General features: G+C 42.4%; 1 protein-coding gene across 2 annotated transcripts in view; it reads left to right on the forward strand.

Moving 5' to 3' along the window:
* The first annotated feature begins 1,020 nt into the window (after nucleotides 1-1,020).
* The window catches only part of TBXA2R (thromboxane A2 receptor), a 37,790-nt gene continuing 12,352 nt past the window's right edge, over nucleotides 1,021-26,458 (forward strand). Inside the window, exons 1-2 of one of the 2 annotated variants that reach the window (XM_069086862.1) lie at nucleotides 1,021-1,189; nucleotides 1,903-1,949. The gene's annotated coding sequence lies outside the window, so the exon portion shown is untranslated. The remainder of the gene's footprint in view (nucleotides 1,190-1,902; nucleotides 1,950-26,458) is intronic. The other variant, XM_069086863.1, reaches the window with a different exon arrangement.

The raw sequence follows: 26,458 nt of genomic DNA on the forward strand, positions 1-26,458 counted from the left end.
GGGGAACTGGAGCGTCTGGAGCCCAGATCCACCTTAGGCATGCCAAGGAAAGTGACCATAGTCCACTCCCTCCCATCCAAACCTGGGTGGAGGCAAAGCTGGTAACAGGTTGACTCTGGGGCGCCCATCTCTGACCCTTGGAGGTTTGGGTGCATGGCCAAGGTTGAACAAATCCAGCCTAGGCTGAGAGGCCATTTCTCTGTTTCCCTCTTCTTCCTTCTTTCCTGCTAGTCCACACCATTGCCTTCCGTAGAGTGTCTGCTTCTTGAAGAAACTAGCCTGGCCAGTCCATTTCAGGAGATGCAATCTCTAATCTTCCCTCTTCCCCAGCCCTGGCTGCCTCAACTTCCCCTCTTCCACGTGCCCACCCCCCACTTTAGTCAGTGACCTCCTGCTTGAGATGGGGTAAGGATTAGGGAGGGGCAGCAATTTTGTCTTCTTTAGGGGACACTCCAGAATTTTACCAGTCACAGTTCCACATGCCTGGGTTCTTTACCTGGTTCTCATCTAAGGCGAAATGGATTTCTAAGGAGTGGGTGGGAACAGGAGAGAAGGAGAAATCCCTTCACTATCCAAGTACCTGAAAAGTCTCTGAATCTAAGGATCCTCCCACTGGGCTGAAACAGAAACCAGAGGCAGAAAGCCTGAGGTGAAGATGGACGCGGGGAAATTGAGGCAGGGACAGAGAGGCAGGATTACCAAGAGAGTGCCTAACATGGACCTTCACACATTGTAAGAGTTTAACAAATGATTATCGAATCAGAGAGAGAGAGAGAGACTGAGGCAGAGATACAGAGACATAAAATCAGTGAGACAGAGACTTTCAGAGAGAGAGAGAGAAACAGAAGCAGAAAACTGACTCCCCCTCCCCTCTCAGCACAGCTAGACAGGAAGGAACTATTTATAACTCTCCCTACCAACCCCTAGCCCAGCTGGGAGGCCCGGAAACGACCCCCATTATTAGCCTCTGGTACTTACCCCTCCCTGCCCAGGCTGGGGGGGTGAAGTGGGGAACCTCCCTGCTCAGCCCCCAAAAACACCACCTACACCAAGCACCGGCGTCCATGGAGAGCCTCAAACCCCTCTTCCTCTAAACCTATTGACCAAGTTACCTTGTGGTCTCTTTCTTCATAGACCAAGGAGGACAGCTCCCCACCTATACCCCAACCTCACAGGAAGCACATCAAAGGTAAGGGATGGGGGGAAGGCTGCTTGACTATAAATGCTTTGGAGTGAAAGTCCCCAAGCCCACTCCTGCAGCCCCCTCTCATGGACCCCTATAGCTAGTCCCCAACATCTTGGGCTCCATAGCCCTCATCCCTCTGTCCTGCTCCCTTCCTTCCCTCCTGTCCACCCAACCAGTAGTAAACTCGGCCTGACACTAGTAATGAGGGAACTATTTTTAGGTTTGTCCTGGCCCCATAGGCCATCTCAGGCAATGGAATCTCTTTTTCTGGGTTCCTGGGCCCAATCCGGTCAGTCTGCTTGGTTGGTTAGCAGCCCCTCCCTGGGATTTGCACCTCAGTTTCCCTATGACCCAGAGTATTCCATCTACAGGCAGAGATAACAAAGAGCTAGCTAAACGTGAGTGCTGTTATTCCCATCCTCCTCTCCTCTCTCCCCACCCTCTCGAGCTGCTTCGGGCTCCCCCACCCCAAGTCCTGACCCTCTGCACTCCCTGACTGACCCCTGACCCTTGTCCAGAGAGAGCACTCCTGAGCCTGAAGGGGTTAACCCCCACGCTCTTCTCCGTCCCAGCCCTCCTCCCCTTCTCCTCCCGGCTCCCTCTCTGTCTGTCTCTGTGTCTGTCTCTCCGACACTTTCAGTCACATCCGCCTGCGGGGGCATAGCTCCCCCAGCTCACACAGCCCCAGACTGTGCGGATCTTTCTGATTTCCCCAGGATCTCTCAGTCTGCCCTGGCCAGGCTCTCCGGATACCCTGCTCCAGGTGAGTGCTCTTCAGGTCCCAGGCTGGAGCTGACTTTTCTCCCTCAGGATTTATTTCCCTAACAACCACCACCCCCATTTACTATTCTCTTCCCCTCTGCCCCCACTCTACCCACCACTAGCACTGCAGGCAGGAGTCGGGGCTCCTGGCTGGCCCGGCATGGGCTGGAAGTGGCTGGAAAGGGAGCACAGCTGTTCCCACCAGAATCCCACCAGTCCCACCACTAGCACCAACATGCCTGGCCCCTAGTCTAGCCTTTTATGGAAGAGATAGGAGAGGTCGTTGGGGAAATAAATCTAATGACTGGGAAATGGGGAGTAAGGGAGGAGATGGAGACATGCTTGGTCAATGGCCCATGGAGGACCCCTCACCTCTGTCCTCCTAGGCTGCCCCAGAGACAGGCCTGGGTTGGGCTGATCTGAACCCTCTGGGGGAAATAGAGAAACACCAGCTGCTCTGGCTTAATACACAGCCTGACTGGAACCATCTGTGGGTTGGGTGTGACTATGAACAATTGTGTGATGCAGAATGGTGCATGTATACGGTTTGTGGGACTGAGAGGGGATGTGTGAGGAGGACGATGGGGTGTGATGTGCATTATGTACAGCTGTGAAATTGTGTGACCATGTGCAATTGTGTGGCCATGTGCGATTGTGTGGCTGTGGATCATGTGAGAGGGAGGCTACGGCTGCACATCCGTGACAATCTGTGGTTGTGTATCAGTCCATGCCACGGTGTCCTGTGTCACTTGTTTACTGCCTGTGACAACTGCGGTTCTTCGTTTTCACACACCCGTCACTTTCTGTGCCTTGGTGAGTGTGTGTTCGGAGATGGAGGGGGGTGAGCAGCTGGACGTGTAGATGTTTGGTATCTCAGGAGGAACAGAGTGGTACCAGTGAGGAGAACATAGGAGCTCAGGGAAGAAACTTTTAGATGGTCCAGATGGCTCAGTTATTATTATTTTGTGTTTTATATCACACGTATAGTATGTTCCATAGAAGGAAAATACATTGGGGAAGTAATTGATCAGGCATGTGTGTGTTTGCAATGCACACCTGTGTATAGCTGTGTCCAGGATGTGTCGGCATCCATGTGGATACATACACATGCAGGGGTACCTGCTTCACAAGCAGGAAGTTTACAAAGGAAGCCCAGGAGGTGTGAGGTGTGGCCGGCAACCTGAAGGGAAATAGGATTCCCATAATCAATCAGTGAATCTCGAAGGGCTGCTGACAGGCTCCCAAGGAACAAAGCTGAAGGGGGCCTCCCAGACCATCCAGCCCAAGGCTCTCGTTTCACAGAAGAGGAAACTGAGGCTCAGAGGTTAAGGCACTCTCCCACACCCACAGAGGTAGGGAGTGAAAGAGGCAGGCATTGGGGTGTAAATAACAACAAAAATAGGTAGCATTTCTATATGGCTTTAAGGTTTACCAAGCTCTGTAGCCTTATCCAATTTAAATAGTCAAGCAGAGATTAGTCCTCCTAATCAGACCCTGGTCCATTTGTTGGACTCTGAGTGAGAACCCACAGAGAGATGGGACTCAGAAGACCTGTAACTGGGGAGATAAAATTCACACCTGGAGAGTCTGGAGCCATAAATGATTAAAGCTGGGCAGGGCCTTAAAACCTAAAATGTCAGGGCTAGGAGAATCCTTAGAACATAGAATGTCAGAGTTGGGAGGGCCCTTAGAACACAGTATCAGAGCTGGGAGGGGCCTTAGAACACAGAATGTCAGAGTTGGGAGGGGCCTTAGAACACAGAATGTCAGAGCTGGGAGGGGCCTTAGAACACAGAATGTCAGAGCTGGGAGGGGCCTTAGAACAAGAGATGTCAGAACTGGGAAGGGCCTTAGAACACAGAACATCAGAGCTAGCGCAACCTTAAAACAGAGAATGAGGGCGGCCAGGTGGCGCAGCGAGTAAGAGCACCAGTCCCAGAGTCAGGAGACCTGGGATAGGTTCCGGGCTCAGATACTCAGCACCCACACCAAAAATAACTGGCTGTGTAACCTTGAGCAAGTCACTTAACCCCAATTGCTTTAAAAAAAAAAAAAAAACAAAGAGAATCGAAGATTTGGAAGTGACCTTAGAACATATAATGTCAGAGACAGGAAGGACCTTAAAACACCGAAAGTGATAGCCAGAAAAAACCTTAAGAAATAATCTAATTCAATCCCCTCAATTAATAGTGAAACTGGGGCTTAGAGAAAGAACCTGCCTAAAATCACACAGAAAGTTGAACTTGGGATTGCTCTAGCTCAATATAGAGTCACCTGGGAGAGCCTTAAATTCCAGTTGAAAGGTAAGGCCCACAGATTTTTCAGAGGAGGGAAAAGACAAGCTAAAGCCATAAGGGAAGACGTCAGAGAGAGAAGAAGTTCCGTCTACTTGGTGAATCATAATCATGGTTTATCTAGAAAAAGGAAGAGCATTCCAGAGAGGGGACCAGTTAGGAAGATGGAAGGAGGCCCTTCTGCCTGTAGAAAATCTGTAGTGGTAGGAGGTGGACAGGTGGGGGTGGATGCTAAGTTGGAGGAAAGGCCCCAGAGTGCACTGCCAGCAAGCTTGGCTGCTGTTCCCATATTGGTGGGACTCAGGAGGAAAATCCCCCAGACTCATATATAATAAAGGCCAGCTGGCATCTGGGCCTCCTGTCCCACCCATTCCCTTCCTCCTTTTTTTAGCTCCAAAGCTATAGGAGTGTCCCTCTCTTCTGGTTCCCGGCATTTGGGTTACAGTCTCCCCATCTCTTCTCAGATGGTGACTCCTTGTTCCAACTCCTTCCCCAAAGAATAGTGCCTTGATGAGTCTATAGTTCTGAAATCACAGAATCTCAGAGCTAGTTGGAAAGTTTAGAGGACCACTAATCCAAACCCCTACCTGAGCAAGAATCCTCTCCATGGCCTCCTGTCCCCACCGGTGGGTCAGCAGGACTCACAATCCATTTAATAAAAATTCATTAAAATACTCCCTAGCAAAAGCAATTTCCAAAGCAGTTAAAAGAATTCAGGAAAATAAAAACCATCAGCAAAATATTTAAATGCAGCCGGAGATGTGGTTAACTCACATCTCTCCCGTTCTGCCAGTGGCTCACAACCTCAGTACCAAGTGGTCATCTGACCTACACCTGAAGACCCATAGCATAGGACCTTAACCCTTCCTGTGTCCTGGACCCCTCTGACAATCAGTCTGGTGAAACCTATCCATCCATTCTCAAATAATGTTTTTAAAGTATAAAATAAAATACATAGGATTAAAGAGGAAACCAACTATATTGAAATACAATTGTCATTTTTTTTTTCAGTTCTCAGACCCCCAGTTAAGAACCCCTGGAGGATGATGGGAAATTCATTGCGTCATGAAGCAGTCCCCCCATTGTACCTTGAGACAATATTAATTGTTGGGAAGTTCTTCCATATATGGAACTGAAAAATGTCTCTTTTCCACTCTGCCTCTGTTGGGCCTAATTGTTCCGCCAGGGGCCAAGCAGAACATGTCCATCTTTCACATGGCAGGCAGCCCTTTAAAAAGATACTTGAAGAGAGCAATCATGTGCCTACTAAATTTTCTCTTCTCCAAGCTAAATATCCCCCGTTCCTTCAAAGGATCTTCCTAGGGTATGGTTTCTAGTTCTCTTCTCCATTCTAGTCACTATCCTCTGAAACTTGTAGTTTGTCAATGATCCTCCTAAAATGTAGCACTGGAAACTGAACCCATGCTCCAGATAGGGTCTCACCAGGGCAGAGGACAGGGGAACTTTCCACTCCCTTCTTCTGTTGTCTTAGATTATAGCCTAAAGTTGAAACTAGACAACGTCTGAGTAAATAAACCCAACCCCAGCAGCTGGCTACTTAAGATGATACATTGCTTGACCATTGACACCCATGAAACAGATCAAATCCAAAATGGCCTTCAGTCCCTTGTAGTCCCCTTGTACTTCCATGGTGATGGTGGCAGATTTGGTGGAAAGGGGGCAGAGGTTGCTAAAATCCCTGTTTTTAGTCCACCTACTAAGTGTTGGCACAGAAGGTGTGACATCTTTGACTAACAGCCAAGAAGTTGACCTAAATCACATCTTCAACAGCCACGAGTTATAAATGAAACTAGAATACTTAAAGACACTGTAGCTAAAAATAATAGTTGAAATTTGTATATTGCTACAAGGTTTGCAAAGGGCTTTGCCCATGTCATCTCCTTTGGTCCAAAGAACAACCTGGTGGGAAAGGTACTGTTTATTATCCCCATTTTACAGATGAAGAAATCAAAGATTAGAAAGATTAAGTGGCTTGACAAGAGTCACACGACTATTGTGTCTGAGGTAGGAGGTGAACCCAAGTATTGCTGATGCCAAGTGTAGTTCTCCATCCACTATATCTAGTGGTAAATTGGAAGGATGGCTCTCAGGCTCTCTTCCAAAGAGGCAAATAAAGATCTTGACAAACTCATATCAACATGGACCTAAGGAAAGTGAGAAACAACCTTTTGTGAAACATTGCAGTGCTTCTGATGAAAAGAGTCTGTCTTTAAATTCATTCACCAGTATCTGTTGTAAAAGATAAAAAGGGAAAGAAATTCCACAAGGAAGTAGACAAGATCCTCCAAACCAAATCAACATATACTTGGATATGCCACAACTTCAATGCAAAGGTGGGCACAGGAGTAAAAAGGCGAAAATATATTGGAAAAAGATGGTTAGCTTGAGAAAGCATCAGCTAAAGGTTTATAGATTACTCAGAAGGCTCATAGGTGTGTAACATGAATTTATTTTTCAAGAAAACATTCAAAAGGTGTAGGATATAGAATCAACTAACACAAAAGTCAAAGTGATTTTATTTTAACAGACAGCAAAATTCTGTTTACTGACATCAGAGTAATTTCTGATCAATTGTCTATAGGCAGCCAGATCATTATCTAATTAAAAGCAAAAGCCAAAATTCACTGCAAATTATAAGAGCAGAGAAGAAAATAGTGCATGAAATGACACTTCCAACCCACCATATTTAAACAAGCTAAAAATAGGAAATGAATAAAAGTAAAGACATTACCAATATTACTACTCATTATGGAAGTTTAACCAATGTAAACAGGTTCCATGAGGAAGAGTTCAAATGGGCCCAGAAACTCCTCCAGTCAAAAAAACATCTGCTTGGGGCAGCTAGGTGGCGCAGTGAGTAAAGCGCCGGCCCCAGAGCCAGGAGGACCCGAGTTCAGTTCTGGCCTTAGACACTTAACACCCATACAAAAAAAACTAACTTGAGCAAGTTACTTAACCCCAATTGCTTTAAAAAAAAAAATAAAAAAGAAGTGTAGCTGAGTCAAAGGGCACAAAATATTTAGTAGCTTTTTAGGTATAGTTCCAAGTTGCTTTCCAGAATGACTAGATCAACTCACAGGTACACCAATAGTCCATTTAGTTTGCCTGTTTTCCTGAAGCCCTTCTAATAATTGTCAGAGTTGCTTTCATTTTCATTTCTCTCTTCATTAGTGATTTGGAACATTTTTTCATATGACAGTTGATAGCTTTGACTTCTTTCCTTGAGACATGCTTATTCATATCTTTTGACTATTTAGTTATTAGGAAATAGTTCTCTTTAGATGTAGTTTGTTAATTTGTTCTCAAAGAGGACAATGGCATCATGAAGGTGATGTCTTGACTTTTGTGTGAATTGGACTTGAGTGAGGCAGAGCTACATAAAGTTGTCAGCCTCACTCTCTCAATCAGCTCCTTACATATTTTGGATATGAGGCTTTTATCAGAGAAACTTGCTGCAAAGATTGTTTCCCCAGATAACTATTTCTTTTCTAATTTAAAGAATATTGATTTTGTTACTGCAAAAAAAAACCCCACCTTTTCAATTATATGTCATCAAAACTGTTCTTTTTTATCTTCTTTCATCCTGTTTGGTCATAAACTCTTTCCCTAACCACAAGTATGAAAGATATTTCTTTCCTTGTTTCTCTAATTAGTTCGTGATGTGACCTTTTATATCTAGGTCATGTATCTATTTGGAATTTATCTTAATATATTATGTTTATCTTAGTATATTATGTGAGATATTGGTCTATACGTAATTTCTGCCAGGCAGTTTTCCAGTTTCCAAGCAGCTTTGTCAAATAATGAGTTCTTATTCCAGTAGCTGGAGCCTTTAGGTTTATCAAACACAATGTTATCATGTTGATTGCTCATTTATTTCCATACATAATCTTATTTCACTGATCAGTCTCATTTTGTTTTAGTCAGCATAAAATAATTTTGATGATTACTGCTTGGGTAGTATTGTAGGGAATCTGACCCCCTTACCTCCTACTTTTTTTTGCCTTTTGTTTATTTTTTTTTCTAGCATTCTAAAGTAATTTTTTAGTAATTTGATTGGTATAGCACTCAATAAGCAAATTAGTTGAGATAGATGTTCATTCCATTGACAAGACATATATATATATATACATATATATGAATATGAAAAATTACTCATCTCTAGTTTGGCCTATATTTATTTCTGCAAAAACATTTTTAAAAAGTACACATAGTTACTATATGTGTCTTCATAGGTAGACTTCCAGATATTTTATACATTCTGTGGTTTCTTTGTGTGTGTGTTGTTTTTTTTTTTTTTGCTTTTTGGAGGGCAATTGGGGTTAAGTGATTTGCCCAAGGTCACATGGCTAGTTTTTGTGTTAAGTGTCTGAGGCCAGATACAAACCCAGGTCCTCCTGACTCCAGGGCCGGTGATCTGTTAATTGTGCCACCTACCTGCCACATTCTGTATTTTTTTTTTAGTGGAATTCCTCTATCTTTTCCTGCAAGGTTTTGTTGGTAATACATTGGTAAAATGTTGATGAGTTATGTGGGTTTATTTCATAATTTGCAACTTTACTAAAGTTATTATTTCAACTGATTTTTAGATGATTCTTTGGGGTTTACTAGATAAATCATCATATTATCTGCCCAAAAAAAAGTGTTAATTTTGTTTCTTCTTTGGGTACATTTATTCCCTCAATTTATTTTTTCCTTGTCTTATTGCTATAGTAAGCATTTCTAAAACTCTGTGAAATAATAACAGTAATAATGGAATCTTTGTTTTACCCTTGATTGTATTGGAAAGACCTCTAGCCTTTCTCTATTATATACAATGTTGGCTCTTGGTTTTAGAAAGATATTATTAAGAAAAGATGCATTTATTCCTACAATTTAGTGAGTTCTTTTTTTTAACAGAAATCGGTTTTTAATTTTGTCGAAAGTTTTTTTCAGTATCTATTGAAGTAATCACGATTTTATTGGTATTCTTATTAATATTGTCTATTTTATCTATAGTTTACCTAATAGTGAATCAACTCTGTATTTCTGTCACAAATCTACCTTAGTTCTACTGTGTAGTCTTTTAAATATGTTGTTGTTTTCTTTTCACTAAATTTTATTTAATGTTTTTATGTCAATAGTCTCTAGCATATTGGCTTATGGTTTTATTTTAATTTAAACTTATTTTAAATAATTCCTGGTTCTTTTTACTTCATTCTGCATCATTTCTTACAAAATTTTCCCAAGGTTCTCTGAAGCTATCCTCTTCCTTATTTCTTACAGCACAATAATATTCCATTACATTTATATACTATAATTTTTTAGCCATTCCCTAACTTATGGGTAATCCAACACACACACATACACACACACACACACACACACACACACACACAAATTGCTCCAAACATTTTGCTACATCCTTAGAATTTTTTTTTGCTTACAAATCATTCCTCCTTTAAGCTACCCTCCCTGTTATTCCTTCTTCTCCCTTTTCAGCTTTCCCTCCCATTTCCCTATTTAAGGAAATATATTCCTATACTGAACTGTGTGTTTTATTTGACTAGTTCAGATGAAAGTGAGATTCAAGTGTCACCCACTCCCCCACTCCTTCCTCCTTGTTTGTACAGACTTCTACTTGTGAACTCCAATTAAGTGAGAGAATTTTTCCCTAACCTTCTTCCCCCTTCCCTGCCTCTACCCCAGATTATTCCTCTTACCTCTTTTCCAATATATTTTTTAAAGATGATCAAGACATAACAGAACCACTATCAGGCCTTCTGCCTAATTAGACTCCCTCTGTGACCCCCAATGATGATAAAGTTAAGAGGGGACTTGTACATCAACTCCTTATATTTTAATGTAAACGGTTTATCCTTATTTAATCTCTTGTGGATGTTCACTTATGTTTGCTTTTTTATGTTTTTCTTGGCTCCTGTGTTTGCACTTCAAATTTTCTCTGCAACTCTGGCATTTTCATCAGGAATACTTGGGAATCCTCTGTTTCATTAGAGGTACATTTCCCCCCTGTAGAATCATATTTAATTTTGCTGAATGTTATTCTTGGTTGCAAGTCTATATCCTTTGCCTTCTGGAATATCATATTCAAAGTTCTCTACTCCTTTATAATGCTGGCTGCTAAAGTATGTGTGAACTTGACTATGGGTCATTGGTACTTGAATTCTTTCTCGTTGCTTACAGTATTTTTTTCTTTGACTTAGAAATTGGATTCTAGCTATAATATTGGGTTTTGTTTTGTGTGTCGTTTTTTTCAAGAGGTGACCAGTAAATTTTTTCTATATTCTCTTTTTTTGTGTGTAAATAGTATTTTTTTTCCAATTATATATAAAAATAATTTTCAACATTCACTTTTGTAAGATTTTGAATTGCAAATTTTTCTTTCTCCCTCCCTTCCCTCCCCCCTTCCTAAGACTGAAAGCAATCTGATATAGGTTATACATGTGCAATCATGTTAAACATATTTCCATATTAGTCATGTTGTGAAAGAAGAAACAGAAAAGATAAAACCACAAAAAAAGTAAAAATATTATGCCTTGATCTGCATTCAGACTCCATAGTTTTTTCCCTGGTTGTGGATAGCATTTTCCATCATGAGTCTCTTGGAATTGTCTTGGATCATTGTGTTGCTGACAAGAATTAAGTACTTCATAGGTGATCATCTCACAATGTTGCTGTAACTATGTACAAACTATGTACATGGTTCTGCTTACTTCACTCAACATCAGTTCATTGTAAGTCTTTTCAGGTTTTTCTGAAATCTGCTCACTCATCATTTCTTATAGCACAATAGTATTCCATCACAATCATATCCAACATTCATATACCACAACTTGTTCAGCCATTCCCCAGTTGATGGGCATTCCCTCAGTTACCAATTCTTTGTCACCACAAAAAGAGCTACTATAAATATTTTTGTACATGTAGTCCTTTCCTGTACTACAAAGACTAGTATAGATTTTGTCATAAATATTATTGAAAAAGGGGTACTAGAAGGGACCTTGGTTATTCTTTCTATTTTCGCTTTGCCCCCAGGTTCTAAGAGGCATGGGAAGTTTCTTTTATGATTTTTTAAAATGTTATATCTAGTCTTTTTTTTTTTTGGTCATACCTTTCAGGTAGTACAGATAAATTATTTCTCTTTGATCTATTTTTCAAGTCAGTAGCTTTTGCTATGACATACTTTATATTTTTGTCTATTAAAAACTTTCTTGTTCGACGCTTGACTGGATGGAGGAACTTATAGATATTTCTCTTTCATTTCCTTTATTATCCCTTGTGGTGCATTTTTAGAGCCTTTCTGGGTTGTTCATGTGGGTCTGGGGCTCTTCTAGGCCTTGACCCTCTGCCAGAAGTCACTGCAATTGCCGTTCTGAGATGATGAAAAGCTTTAAAAGTCATAATTAGTATTGCTACCCAAAATGACAGGAATAAGGCATTAGTCACTTCTGTAGAAGCATATTAAAACTTTCTTTTTTTGAAATGAGGAGCAGACGGTCTTCATATTTACCTGGAGAGGCTTATACAAACTGATGCTGAGTGAGAAGAGTAGAGCCAGGAGAAATTTGTACACAATTACAGACACAACATATGTGTGATGACCAGCTTTGATAGACTGGACTCTTCTCAGCAATGCAATGATATAAGTCAATCCCAAAAGACTCATGATAGAGAGAAATATGTGCATCCAAAGAAAGAACTAGAAAGAACTGAGTTTATATCCAGGTGGAAGCAAAATACCTGATCGTTTTCCTTCGCTTATTTGGTTTTATGTCCTCTTTAACATTTTTCATTCCATCTGATACAATCCGTCTTTATAACCTGACTAATGTATAATGTGAAATTATTTACAGATCCTATACTTGACTATATGCCGCCATGGGGGGAGAGAAGGGAGGGGGACAAAATGTGAAACTCAAGGAATTGTGGAATTGAATCCTGTAAACTAAAAGAAAACAAACAAATTAATTAAAAAATAAAAAAAAATAAATTTAAAAAAAAATTCCTTTTAGTTCAACTGAAAAGCATTAAGAAATAAATATTGCTGTAGTTGAAGGTCCTTCCTAGACTTTTCCTTCTCTGAAAATGTGTAAGAGGTTAAGAATCAAGACTAAGGTAGAAGGAGGAATACTTAAGTCTGTCTAAAGATCATTGCCTTCCCATCTGAAATGATTGGGCTATAACCTTTTTGATGGAAACACCTTATCCATGCAGAAATGATCAATATGTTAAAAAGTAAATCTTTTCATCCTTAAGAGGAGTGGTCAAGGAGGGAACTGAGTAGTACTAAAGATAAATGATTTTTCTAATTCACTATTGTCCTGGAATGTTAACCCCAAATTTTAACATATTGTTACCTTTTCCGTGTTCAATATTTCTATGTCACTTCAGATTGTCTTGGGGAGGAGAAATACCCAAGGGCATGGTAGGGACTATGCCAGTTTGGACATTTCTGTCTCCAAATAAGAAATCCTCAGATCGAGGAAAACATTAAATTAAGAAGAAATTATTTCTGACAAATGTGCCTAAAACATAGAATACAGTACAGAATTCATATTTTTCTTTGATGATACCAACCTACTCTCTCATCTATAAAATCTTTATGAGTGGTCTGGGCACACAGGATGGTATTCTTGATGAAAAGAAAGGAGCCAGATTGACTGTTAGATACAATGTTCTACAGCAGACATCTTTACAATAACATGATCGACTGACAGATATAAAATAAAAGTGGGGGTAGGGGAGACTTTTGACTCCATTGAACAAAATGAAGCCTTAACAGTTCTCCAATAAGCAAGGGCTCTTCTACGCCTATGTGTTCAGATCACATAAGGTTTCCAGATATCCAAAAGATTTCTTTTGTGCCATCCACAAATTTGTTAAGTATATCATCTGTGCATAGATCTAAGTTATTGATAAAAGTGATGCGCAGAATAGGACCAAAGACAGATTCATGGGACAGCCAACTAGAAACCTCCATGCAGGATGGCACCAACCGGCTCATCCCTACTCTTTGGGTCCAGTTATTCAATGAATAATGAATTTCATTTCTCCAACTTGTCCATGAGGATATTATGAGTTTGTCAAATGCCTTATTGAAACCCAGATATCTGATTTATTCCTTTTTAATTAAATATATTCATACATTACCACATTCAAGCATGGAGCCACATATTACCGAATGTTTGCATTTAAATCCCTAGCTCACCTTATTACTCACACTCTTTCCTTTTGTATATAGGCATGGGGGTCATGATGGACATGGTCATCTGTAAACTAGGCCTCTGTTCTTTTATCCTTATTCCTTCATCTTACCTGATGCTTTCCGTGCTCCACAGATACATGTGAAGTTTCATCCCTTCCTCTTCCTCTATTTTCAGATTAAATCCCTTTGAATCAAATCAGCAACAATCAAACCCTCATGAGATGCACTCCATCCTTGGCCTCATTCCTGTATCTTAAATCCAAATCTTGTTCTCAGACACCATCTCCTTCACCAGCCAATCATTTCCCATATCTTTCTCCTTTAGCAGCCTCTACCTTCAGCAGTGACAAAAATACCATCCATGACCCTGAGGTCTTTAGCTTCTTGTTCAGAATTTTGAGGTTCCTTTTGGTGATATCCTATGTCCCCAGAAAGGTCTTAGACTTTAGATGGGTCTCAAGAAACTTTCCATCCTATCCATGATACAACATCCAGGAAGATATCTTATTTCTCAATTATTCATGCCTTACCTCATAGCGTCACCAACCATCAAGAACTTCACAATAATAGCTAGTATTTATAGTATGCCTTACGGTTTGCACTGTGCTTTGCATAATTAGCTCATTTTATCCTCATTATTATCCCCATTTTATAGAGGGGATACCGAGGCACAGAGAGCTTAAGAGTGACTTTCCATGGGTTATACAACTAGTAAGTATCAGAGGCAAGGCCCCAGTCCTCTCCAGGTCTTGCTCCTGATTCTATTGACGAGACAAATGACTGGTCTCAATCAGAGAGGATGGGAGGTTAAGAAGGATCTTTTTTTTTTTTAATTGCTGGCTCTCTTCTTATCCAGATCTGCTGTCACTGAATTCTAATTAGCAAATTCCTGCTAGAGTCATAACCCAAACAGTAATTGCCTTCAAGGGTTATCAGGAGGTTTGCTAAAGGAATGTTACAGTCAAGCTTTATCAGACTCCTCCTTCTCTTTCCTCCCTTCTCTCTTCCTCCTTTCTAGATACTATCGACATGCATCTTTCTTCTTCCTTGTCTTCTGTGGTACAAAGGTTCTAGTTAGGAGGTCATGATTCCAAGATTCTATGCTGCCAGAATTCTTGGTATTCAAAGGTAGAATTCTAACTTAGAGTCCAGTCCCAAGGAAAAAAAAATAAAGGCACGTTCTAGGTCACCCAGCTCGACAGAGACAAAGCTGGGACAAGCCTTTCAGGTTAGTACTGTTTTGCAACAGCAGACAAGAGGCCCGGGAGGGCTGGGCCCAAGCTGTTGTGGATTCCTTAGGAGAAGCTAGGAAATATATTTCCTAAACCCAGACACCACCAAACAGAATACCATTCCCCCTTCCCTCACCAGGGCCTCCCTCTAACATTCTCTGGAGGCTGGAATTCCTTGTTTGATTGGGTGTCTGCCTCTCCCTTTCCTCTTCATCTTGGTCTGTTGTGTCTTCTTGTTCACTCTTTCTGCCTTTCCTTTGTCTGCCTCCTCCCTCTTTCTTCTCTTCCTCTGTTTTCCCCTTCTTCCTGTCCTCACTTACATCTCTTTTCTGTCCTCCCTCCTGCCTCTTTCCTCTACTGCCGCTCCCTTTGCTCTTCTCCAGTCCTAGTCTCCTTTTTCTTCCTGCCTCTCCAGGCTTTTACTGTCTCCCCATCTCCCCTTTTGTTTTGGCTCAGACCCCCAGAGAGATCACTTTTGGCTCTCCCCCTCTCTTGACCCCCAAACCCAACTAGTACCTAAATCCTGTTCCTTCACCAAAAATTAGAATAGGATTTTGTCTCAAGAAAGCCAAAATATAGGGGGCACAAAAATTGAGTTAAATTAATTAAGTAAAGGGACCTAATGCAGAATAACTATTTGTTGCTACTGTTCGTCCTTCATTCTCAAAGATGACCAATGATATCAGGAGGGAGATGTCTTGGCTTGCATGTGAATTTACCAAGCCATCAGCCTCATTCTTTTCCAGAGTCACCAAGGTCCAGCGACAAGATGTAAGTCAAGACGACTGACATGCATTGGCAAGACAAAAGTCAGGATGATTGGTGTGCATGGAGGGGGTGACATTTACTGATTGCTTATTGACTGATTGATTTCTTCAACTACAAACAACTGAGCCTAAGTTAGCAAGAAGAATTAAAATCAGAGGCTGCCACATGGCAGACTTTCTCCTCATCCAGCTGGATACTTGCACCCTAGCTGAGCTCCCTGTACTTCCCTTCCTCCCAGAGTGATCCCCGCCTTGGCCCTGGAGTGTCCTTGTGTCTCTGTCCCAAAATTGCTAATTATAGATCTGAAGCCAGACCATCTCTCTCCCATTCACCCATCCCCTTCTCCTGTTTCCATGACTTCACTCTGGCATCATCCAGATCCCCTGGCCTTGGACCCAGAATGCTTCTGGCACTAACTGTGCTGGAAGTCTGAGAACTTTATGAGTCCTAAGAGACCCAAGTTCCCAAGCTGGTAGATGGTGTGTATTGTTCCTTGGGAGGAGTGCTGGTTGTTTCACCCTAGGAGGGGGAAGACTTTCAGCCCCCTCTGGTATCTACATTTCCTACTTTCTGCTTCAGAATCAAACTCATACCTTGGAGGATTCTTATTGAACAAAAACAACCCCTTTATTGTAGAGATCAGAAAACAAGTCTAGTGATTTGCCCAAAGTGGTAAGACCCAGACCAGACTCAGGTTTCCTGGCTGCCTTAGCTAGTTCTGATACTCTGAGTGGAGAAGTTTGGTTAGGAAGAGACTGAGCTTGGGTGGGGGGCGAGACAGAGACAGAGAGAGACAGAGGATATAATGGAGTGGGAAGAAATTTGTGGCCCAGAGATCAATCAGCAGGCTATAGTCCAGGCCTGAGGTGATGAGGGGCCTGTACCAGAGTAGTAGCAATGTCAGAAGAAGGGAGCATATATGAGAATATTATGTAAATAAAACAGATAAACCTTGGCAAGATATTAGATATGTATGTGAGAGACATACACAGAGAGAGACAGAGACAAAGAGACAGACAGGGAGAGAGACAGAGAGCAGAGAGAGACAAAGACAGAGAAGAGACAGAGAGAGAAGAAAGCTGAACAGACAGGGACCCTAGGACCCAGGACTAATTCAGTTCTGCCCCAACTCTTACCTAGGTAGTTAGGTGGCACAGTGCCTAGAGTATTAGGCCCAGAGTCAGGAAGACCTAAGTTCAAATCTAGCCTCACAAACTCCCTAGCTATGTGACCCCCAGAAATTCACTTAGCCTCTATTTGTCTTAGTTTTCTCAACTGTAAAATAGATACAGTAACAGCAGGTTGCTGTGAGGACCAAATAAAAGCATATTGGTAAAGTGTTTAGCTCAGCTCTCGGCACACAGTAGGTACTTAATAAATGTTGGTTTTTCATCCCCAGTTTCAGAAAGATCAAACAAAGATGGGGACATGTCTAGGGACTGAGATTAAAGCATTCCTTTTCCATTCAGTCTGGAACAAACAAGCAAGAATCAGGGAGATAACAATACCAAAGAATCAGAAAGACCTGAAGGTCTTAGGATTTTTCAAAAGTATATATTTTATTAATATCTTTTGGTTTTATATCATCTAAATTTCACCCTGTGTCTCTACTTCCCCCCACCCCAAAAAAAGAGACATCCTAAATGCCATTTTTTAAAGAAAAGCACCTGGCAAAACTGATCAATCTATCAAAACCTGAAAGTATGTGCAGCGGATCCATGGCCCTCTGGCCTCTGCCAAGAGGTGGGCGAAGGTGTCCTCTCTTATCCCTTCTTAGGGGCCCTGGATGGTTCTACAACATTCAGTTTTGAATGTTTTGTGGTGGTGGTGGTTTTTATTACATTGTTGTCTTCACTGTGTATTTTGCTTTCTTGGCTACTTTTACTTCCCTCTGTCTCTGTTCATGTAAGTCTTTCTATGTTTCTTTGTAATCATGATATTCAGCATTTCTAAGAGCACATTAATATAGATAGATCACCAGGCTTGGAGTCAGGAAGACTCATCCTCCTGAGTTCAAATCTGGCTTCAGACACTCTCTAAATGTATGACCCTGGAGAAGTCACTTAATCCTGTTTACCTCAGTTTCCTCATCTGTAAAATGATCTGGATAAGAAAATGGCAAAGCACTCCAGTATCTTTGCCAAGAAAATCCCAAATGGGGTCATGAAGAGTCAGACATAACTGAAACACTAAACAACAACAGATATTACATTACTTTCCTGTACCACCATTTGTTTATTCCTCAATCAATGGGCATTTATCTACCCTCCAGTTTCCAGTTCTTTACTATCACAAAAAGTACAACTATAAATATCTATATATGGGGATTTTATTTTAGCAATAATCAGATAATCCTAGAATGGAGGGACAGAGGAGGTAAAAACTAGTCAGGAACCATGGACAGAGATGGGACTAGATGCATTTGTTCTCTGAGTATCTCTAAGCCTTTCCCAGGCACCTGGGAGGGGGACTCAATGGAAGGAAGGGACCCAAGCTATTCCACCCAACTCACACCGTGGGCTTAGCAAACCCTGGGAGACAGGAGAAGAGAGGCCATAGCAAATGAGACTCTGCTTGCCAGAACCCCAATACTACACCTCACCCTAGATGATTAGGGTCAGGGAAGCTGCAACTTGAAACTACCTGCAGAGAACTTTAAACCACTAGCTAGGGATGCCCAAGAATGCCCAGTTCAAGTTCTTGGCTCAGCCCAACCAGAATTTGTGCTAGTATATTCCTAAATATGTGTTTGTGTGTCTGTGTGTGTTTGTATCGGTGTTTGTCTGTCTTATGTGTTATATACCAACTTATATACTATGTATACCAACAAAAGTGTCTATTCATTAGCATGCCCGTCTTTTGTGCATGTGTGTGTTTATATAGTCTATCACTCTATTAATATCACACACACCCAACTTACAAGATCAAGCACTTTAAGGGTCCTACAGGAAAACACAAAAAACAAATTCCTGATTATTGGGGGGATTTTTGTTAGCCCCTGGATCATTGAAGTAAGGTCATCTGCTTTCCATAAAACTTAGCAAAGAGAATAGTCTCTGAACCTGCCCCCATAGAACTACTGTGTGTGTGAGTATTTTATGTATCTTTCTGTGTGTGTGTGTGTGTGTGTGTGTGTGTGTAAGAGAGAGAGAGAGAGAGAGAGAGAGAGAGAGAGAGAGAGAGAGAGACACACACCAGCACTACAAGCTTCCAGGTAGAGCCCTGGCACTGGCTTTACCAAATAAAGATGGCTTACTGTCTTTCCCAAGAAGCTGCCTACCATTCATTCAACTATACTGGGGAGAGGAGAAGGGGAAAAGAGAAAGCTCAGCCCTGGGACAGGCCCTCTCAAAGGTCAAAGTCTCTTGGGAGGTAGCAAAGGGGCAGATGCGGACCTTACCTTCAGGGATATCATCTGTGGGAGACTCAAAAGGACTAGACTTGAGCCTGCCCCTTGGGGGCAGTCACAGTCTAGGGGAGACAGAGAGTCAACAGAATTACAGAATCTTCTCATTGAAAAGAACCAGTTACTATTTAGTCCAACCCATACTAGAGGGAGAAATGGAGAGAGTACTAGGCCAAAAATCAGGAAGACCCAAGTTCAAATCCAGTGTCAGACACTCAGTAGTTGTTTGACCCTAAGTTAGTCACCTAACTTCTGTTTGCCTCAGTTTTCTCATCTGTAAAATGGGGATAATAATACTAGCACCTATCTCCCAGAGTTGTTGTGAGGATCAAATGAAATAATATTTTTAAAGTGCTTAGCATGGTGTCTTTTACATTGTGGGTACTCTATAAATATTCGTTGGTGGTGGTGGTAGCGATGGTGGTGGTGTTCCCATACACCCAACAAAAAGATATTCAGCTTTTAGTTGAAGACCTCCAGGAGGGAAAATCCACTGTCACTGGAGGCAGCCCATTCCACTTTGGTATAGCTCTAAGTAGGACTAATTAGAGTTCATTAGAAAGTTCTTCCATCCAACATAAATTAGCCTCTTTTGCAACTTCTCCCCACTACTCCTGGTCTTGCCCTCAGGGACCAAGCAGAACAAGACTAATCCCTACAAGACAGCCCTTTTAGGTACTATCAGGTCAAGAAAAGTGAAAGCAGCTCCTGCCTTTGAGAAAGCAGAATGAGTGGGTCTGAGGGATTGAGGTCTGGGGAACAACAGCACAGGAATAAGGAGTATTTACACGATACTTACAAAGGGGATACAAGGCAACCTTTGAGGTGGATGCACCAGTAGCTGGGGAAGCTGGGAAAGGCCACCTGCAGAAGGTGGGCAACTAAATCATATGGAAGCTGGGAAGTCTACTAGTTAGCAATGAGGAGGAAGAGCATTCCAGGCAAGGGAGACAGCCAGCTCAAGGACAATATGGCGGGATTGGAGGGGACCATTGTTAGAACTCTGGCAAGATAAGCAAGGGCAAGATTGTGAAGAGCTCTGAAAGCCAAACAAAGGTTTTACATTTGACCCTGGAGGCGATGGAGAGTCACTGGAATTTATTGGCCACTTTCCCCTACTGGATACCCTTTTCTTTCTGGATTTTCATGACGTGTCTGATTGCTCCTTTGCATTTACTTTGCTGGATCTTTATCTATTTCATGCCCACTAACTTCGGGTGACACCCAAGCCTCTGTCCTGGTGCCCTTTTCCCTTTTCACTGGCAGCTAGGTGGTGCAATGGATAGAGTGCTAGACCTGGAGTCATGAAGACCTGAGTTCAAATCCCACCTCAGACACTGATTAGTTGTGACACCCTGGATGTCATTTTACCTCTGTCTGCCTCTATTTCCTCAGCTGTAAAATGGGGCTAATAATAGTACCTACTTCCCAAAGTTGTTGAGAGAATAAAATAATATTTGTAAAGAGCATTGCAAGCTTTAAAGCACAATACAATTGCTAGATATTATTATTCATCTTTATACCTACATTTTTTTTGCTTTTTTTTTTTTTGGAGGGCAATTGGGGTTAAGTGACTTGCCTGGGGTCACACAGCTAGTTTTATACCTAGATTTTTAGCCTGAGGTCTATGACCTTTTTAAACAATATTTTATAACTGTATTTCAATCTAATTGGAGGGGGAAATGTGATCAGATCTTCACTTTAGAGAATTCATTTTGCTGCCAATATAGAGCATGAATTGGAGTAGTGAGAGACTCGTTACAAGGATGGATATCCCAACAATCCCGACAAGATATGATGACAACCCAAACCAGGAATGGAAAGCCAAATGGAAATTAGTGTGTTAAGTAGAAAGTCCATTGTTGAACATTCACCAGCATACCCAAACTATGACAGTTATTGTATGATGAAAAGAAAGGGGGAATATATGAGAGATGTTGGGATAGAAATGACAAGATTTGGATATGTAGGGTGAGAGTGAGGTGATGAGCATGACACCAAGGATGGAAACTTGGGTGGCTGGGAAGATTATAGAATCCTAAGGTCATAGAGCTCGGGCTGGAAGAGACCTCAGGATAGCCATGTAATAGGAAGTGAGGAAGAGTGGTGGGTTGGGGGGAGGGGACATGATAATTTTCAGACATGCTGGGTCTGACCTCCCATTCAAAATATCTGCTAGGCAGTTGGTGACGTGGGACTAAAGCTCAGAAAAAGGAGGAAGACTGAATATGCAGATCTGGAAGTTAGCTGCAGAAGAATGAAAACAGAACCCGGGGAGTTTACGAGGTCACAAGGTGGGAGAACAGACAGCCAGCGTTCCCACCCTTTAATGTGTCCTGAACACCACTGGTAGTCTCACCCTTTTCTGAATAATGTTTTTTAAATGCATAAAATAAAATACATAAGATCCAAGGAAAGCAGCCATTTCAGAACACTGTTATCAAAAAAAATTTTTTTTTAAGTTCAGGGATTCCAAGTTAAGAGACCTTGGTGTAGAGAAAGAAAGGAAGAGGTTTCAAGACAGTCACAGTTAGTGGGCATGACACAGATAAGGTTCCAGGCAAGTAAACTGAGAAGGTGCAGTCAGACATGTAGGAGAAAACCAGGAGAGATCAGTCACGAAAACCCAGAGAGGAAAGAGTATAGAGGAAGAAAAGGCGGTGCAGAGAAGTCTGAGGACTGAGAAAAGGCCATTCGACTTTAAGAAACCATCCATAGTGTGGAAAGAGAAGGTTCGGTCGAACAATGGGATTTGATTCAATTTTGCAGGAAGTTTCGAAGACAATGAGAGAAGAGGAGTGGAAGTGCCGTGTGTCGATAGGTTTTTCAAGGATTTTCACTGTGAAGGGGAAGAGAGATATAAGATGATAACCATTCAAACAACAAGCATTTATTTAGGGTTTACTATGGGCTGAACACTTGGCTAAGGGCCAGGGACACAAAGAGAGGCAAAAAAAATAGTTCCTGCCTTCAAGGAGATCACATTCTATTGTGGTATATGATACACAAATAACTAGGTAGGAGATACTGAGAAAATGGAAAGTAATCTCAATGGGAAAATCACTTCGAGAGGGAAAGGGATCAAGAAAGACCTTATATAGAAGAAGGTGGAATAAATAAATAGCAAGGATGGTAGAATCTAGGAAGAGATTTTGGTTTGGGTTTTGAGAAGGGGAGAGACGGGGATGTTTGTAGGCAGCCAGGAAAGAGCCAGTAGACAGGAAGGTAGTGGAGATTCAAGAGAAGGGGATGATAGCAGAAGAAATCTGGTAGAGAAGATAAGACGGGATGGGACCAGGGGTCTGTGTGATGATATTGACCTTGACAAGGAGAAGGCTTGTTGTTATTCAGTCTTGTCTGACTCTGTAAGACTCATATGAAATATTGGAATAGCTTGACATTTCCTTCTCCCCTGGATTAAAGCAAACAGAGGTTAAGTGACTTGCCCAGGGTCATACTAGTGAGTATCTTAGGTCAGATTTGAATTCAGGTTTTCTTGACTCCAGGTGCTCTATCCACTGAGCCACCTCACTGCCTTCAGGGAGAAGGGCCATTCTTCAAAAGAGATGGGAGTAAAAGAAGAGATAGTATGGGGAGAATGTGAAATGAAGAGAGTGGAATAAGAGGGAGCTCCCTGGTGAATGGTCTCATTTTTTCTTTCAAGTATGAGGAGGATTGGGTGGAAGGGGGTGTTGTGTGGTCCTGGGGGAGGGGTGTATGTGGGTGTGGGTGTGGGTGTGTATGATAATAGCAGTTGAGGGGATTCAGATGTTGTTGGGAAGAGGTTGGTATCGTCCTTTTTCAAAGGAAGGATGGAGGAGAGAAGGTGGGAAATGGCTTTAATGGTGAGTGGGATAGAGAATTGTTTGGGGAGAATATAAGGATAGTGCCTTTCTGGAGTCAGGGCCTAGTCAGGATCAAAGTTTATGGCCACCCGGTCACCATGATTTCATAACTTCTTCCAGCTCTGTGCAGCAACATCCGCAGTTTCTGCAAACAGTCCTGATATGACATGAATTTGAGGCTCTTCCCCCATGGATTTTTTCCTTTGAATGTTCTCCAGTTTATCCGTAGCCTTAAACCCAGAACTAAACACAAATGGAGGGGTCACAGAGTTTTGGGAACAGAGCTAGAGGCTCAGAACAGGAAAGCTTTAAGGGCAACAGGGTTTGGGAAAAGATAAGTGCAAAAGGGACTCTCTCATCCGGTGTCAGAAGGGTATTGGCCTCAGAACTACCACCCTTGGGAAGAGTATATGGAGAGGGGTGCTTATCTGCATGTGCAGTTTCTAGAGCCAGGTCTGTGATAGCCACACACACACACACACACACAAAATCCCTCTTGCCCAAGGTGGCTCAGGTTTCAAGAACCTGAGGAAGAGAGACCAAAATAAAGTTAGTTTGTTATGGTCTAGTGAATTAAATTTGGAAATAGGAAATTGGGATCGGTCTTTAGTTCCGAAACACATTCACTTTGTGGCCTTGGACAAGTCACTTTCCTTCTCTTAAACCTGTCTTCCTCATGTGTCAAATGAGGATGGGGGCCTGTGGGTCACATACTTGTAATCTGAGCTACTAGGGAAGCTAAGGCTGGTGGATCTCTAGAGCTCAGGAGCTTTGAACTGCGGTGGACTGTATCAAGGATGGCCACACTAAGTTCGGCATTAATATGGTGACCTGTCTGGGAAAAGGAAGGCTTCCAGTGTGCCTAAAGAGGGGCGAAACAACTCATGTTGGAAACTAAGCAGGTTAAAGCTCCCAGGATGATCAGTAGTGGGATGAGGCCAGTGAGCAGTCCCCGAATCTCCAACCTGGGTGACATGAGGAGACCCATCTTTCTAAAAAATGGGGATTATTGATCTTTGCAATGCTGACATCCTAAGGTCATTGTGGGGAAAGTGCTTTGCAAGTTGTATGTGGTTATGAAAAGGGAAGCATTTTTATTTGAGGCAGGGGCAGAGGCCCGAACCTTAGGTGCTGGTCTTACCCCTTGGGATCCTTCCATCTGTCCCTCTCTCTGTCCTCATCTATCCATTCCTCGATGTTCTTCCATCCTCTGCTCTGTTTTCTCTCAAGGTGGGAGGGGTTAGGACTGTGTGGAAGGGGTATTGTGTGGTCCTGGGGGAGGGGTGTACGTGGGTGTGGGTGTGAGTGTGGGGTGTGATAACAGCAGTTGAGGGGATTCAACCGTTGTTGGGAAGAGGTTGGTGTTAGGACTCATGCTGCTTGCTGTTCCTTCCTCTCTCTCTCTTACCACTATATAAGTATCAAAGATTCTTGGTAGGAGCCTTTTCCTGACCCAGCCCATAGGCCTTCGCCTCGGAAGTGGTGGGAACAGCCATGGCCCTGAAACCCAGTATCGCCTCTGCCTAGGCCTGACCACATAGACCTATCCTAACCCTGACATTGCCCCTGAACCCAGCATACTGGTCTGACCTGACCTTCACCTCCAACCTTGGTCCCCAAACTTGGCTGTAACATCTGGTCCCAGACAGGTCACAAGGAAGGTCCTGAGCTGTGGCAGCGCTGATAGTGGGAGAGGCTCAGGAAGAGCTTCCTGAACAAAGCAGTGGAAGGATGGGGTGGGGGAGGGGAGAATCATAGTATCATGAAATCTGAGTTAGGAGGGACCTGAGAGGTTAAGTCCAACACGTACCCGAGCAAGAATTCACCTCTGCAACATGCCTGACAAGTGGCTGTTCAGTCTTTCCTTGAAAACCTCCAGTGATGGGGAGCTCACTGCTTTCCAGGGTAACCAATTCTACTCTGACATGGCCTTGATTTTAAGTTTGCCTGATGTCAAACCTTTATCTGCTTCTCAGCAGCTTCCACCCATTGTTCCTATTTCCACCCTCTGACGCCAAGAAAAACAAGTCTAATGCCTCTTTTACCTGACAACTGTCAGACATTTGAAAGAACAATGATGCTGCCTTCCCCCAGCCCCAGCTACCCATTCAGTGCTTCTTTTTCTCCAGACTGAACATCCCCAGTTCCTTCACAGTATCCCCAAACAGCGGCATCTCAATACCCTTCCTGCCCTTCTCCAAACCCTCTCTAGCTTATCCATATTCTTCCCAAAATGTGGTTCCCAAGACTGAACACATACTCCAAATGTGGTCTGAGCAGAATAGAGCCAATCCAGCCCTTTACCTCCCTCATCCTGGGCACAAGGTCTCTCTCAACAGAGCTTAACATGTGTTAGCTTTTCCTTTCCTTTCCTTTCTTTTTCTTTCCTTTCCTTTCTTTTTTCTTTTTCTTTCCTTTCCTTTCTTTTCCTTTCCTTTCTTTTCTTTTTTCTTTTCCTTTCCTTTCTTTTCTTTTCTGCTTCCTTTCCTTTCCTTTCCTTTCCCTTTCTTTTCTTTTCCTTTCCTTTCCTTTCCTTTCCTTTTTTCTTTTCTTTTCTTTTCCTTTCCTTTCCTTTCCTTTTTTCTTTTCTTTTCCTTTCATTTCCTTTCCTTTCCTTTCTTTTCTTTTCTTTTCCTTTCCTTTCCTTTCTTTTCTTTTCTTTTCTTTTCTTTTTCTTGGCTTCCACAACATGCTGTTATGGAATATTGCACTTACAATCTATTGCAACCCTCTGATTTTTTTTCCAAGTGAACTGGTACATGGTTACAACACCCCAAGTATAAAATTTCCACTTTGCCCTATTTAATTTCATCTTACTAAACTCAGCCTACCATGCTAGCCTGTTAGCCTTAACCTTGACTCTTTCAACCATCATGTCTGATAAGTACACCATCCATGTCTTTATCCAAACCACTGATAAAAATGTTAAGTACAGGGTCAAGAAGAGAGATCCTTGAGCCACACCACTGGAGGCCTGCTTCCAAGCTGGCATTGAGCTCTCGATGGCTTCTTCTTGGCTCCACCCACTTAGCTAGTTCTGAAGTCTCCTAACTAACCATCACCTTAAACTATCCCCAAGAACAACATGAGAGGCTTTTGCAAGCCCTGCTAAAACCTAGGTTAACTTATATGGACAGAATTACTGTGACCCACCAGTCAAATGACCCCAGTGAAAAAAGGAAAATCATCAGCTGCTCTAATGAAGACAAGGTGGCCTTTTGTAATCAGCTCTTCCTTTTTCTAGAGGGTCACTAACTGTCTCTTTAACACGGCTTGTCATGCTCCTTGGCCTCTTGTTTTTCTGACTCCCCTACCTTTCTCTGTAGATGGGACATTGGCAAGAGAAGCTGGCGGTGGTGTTAGAAAGACCACTGGGTCCAGCTCTCATTGCCTCCTCTACTAGATAACAGCTGTGTTACCTTAGGTGAGTCACTTCTACTTTGTGAACCTCAGTTTCCCCATCTATACAAGGACAGGTTTTTAACGAGATGATTTCTAATGACCCTTCAAGCTCTATCGCTTCCAGAATCAAAGACAAAATCCTCTGTTTAGCTTTCAAAGCTCCTCATAACCTGGCCCCTTTCTACCTTTCCAGTCTTCTTCCTATACTTAAAATGGGCTCTGGCATACAATGACACTATCCTCCTTGCTGCTCCTCAATTAAAACAGTCCATCTCCCAATTTTGCCAACTTTCACTGACCATCCCCCCTCACCTCCCACCTGGAATTCTCTCTCTCT

Source organism: Petaurus breviceps, unplaced genomic scaffold (genome assembly GCF_028583685.1).
Source record: "Petaurus breviceps papuanus isolate PSGF00001 unplaced genomic scaffold, PetGlider_PUasm1.0 180, whole genome shotgun sequence".
NCBI lineage: Eukaryota > Metazoa > Chordata > Mammalia > Diprotodontia > Petauridae > Petaurus > Petaurus breviceps.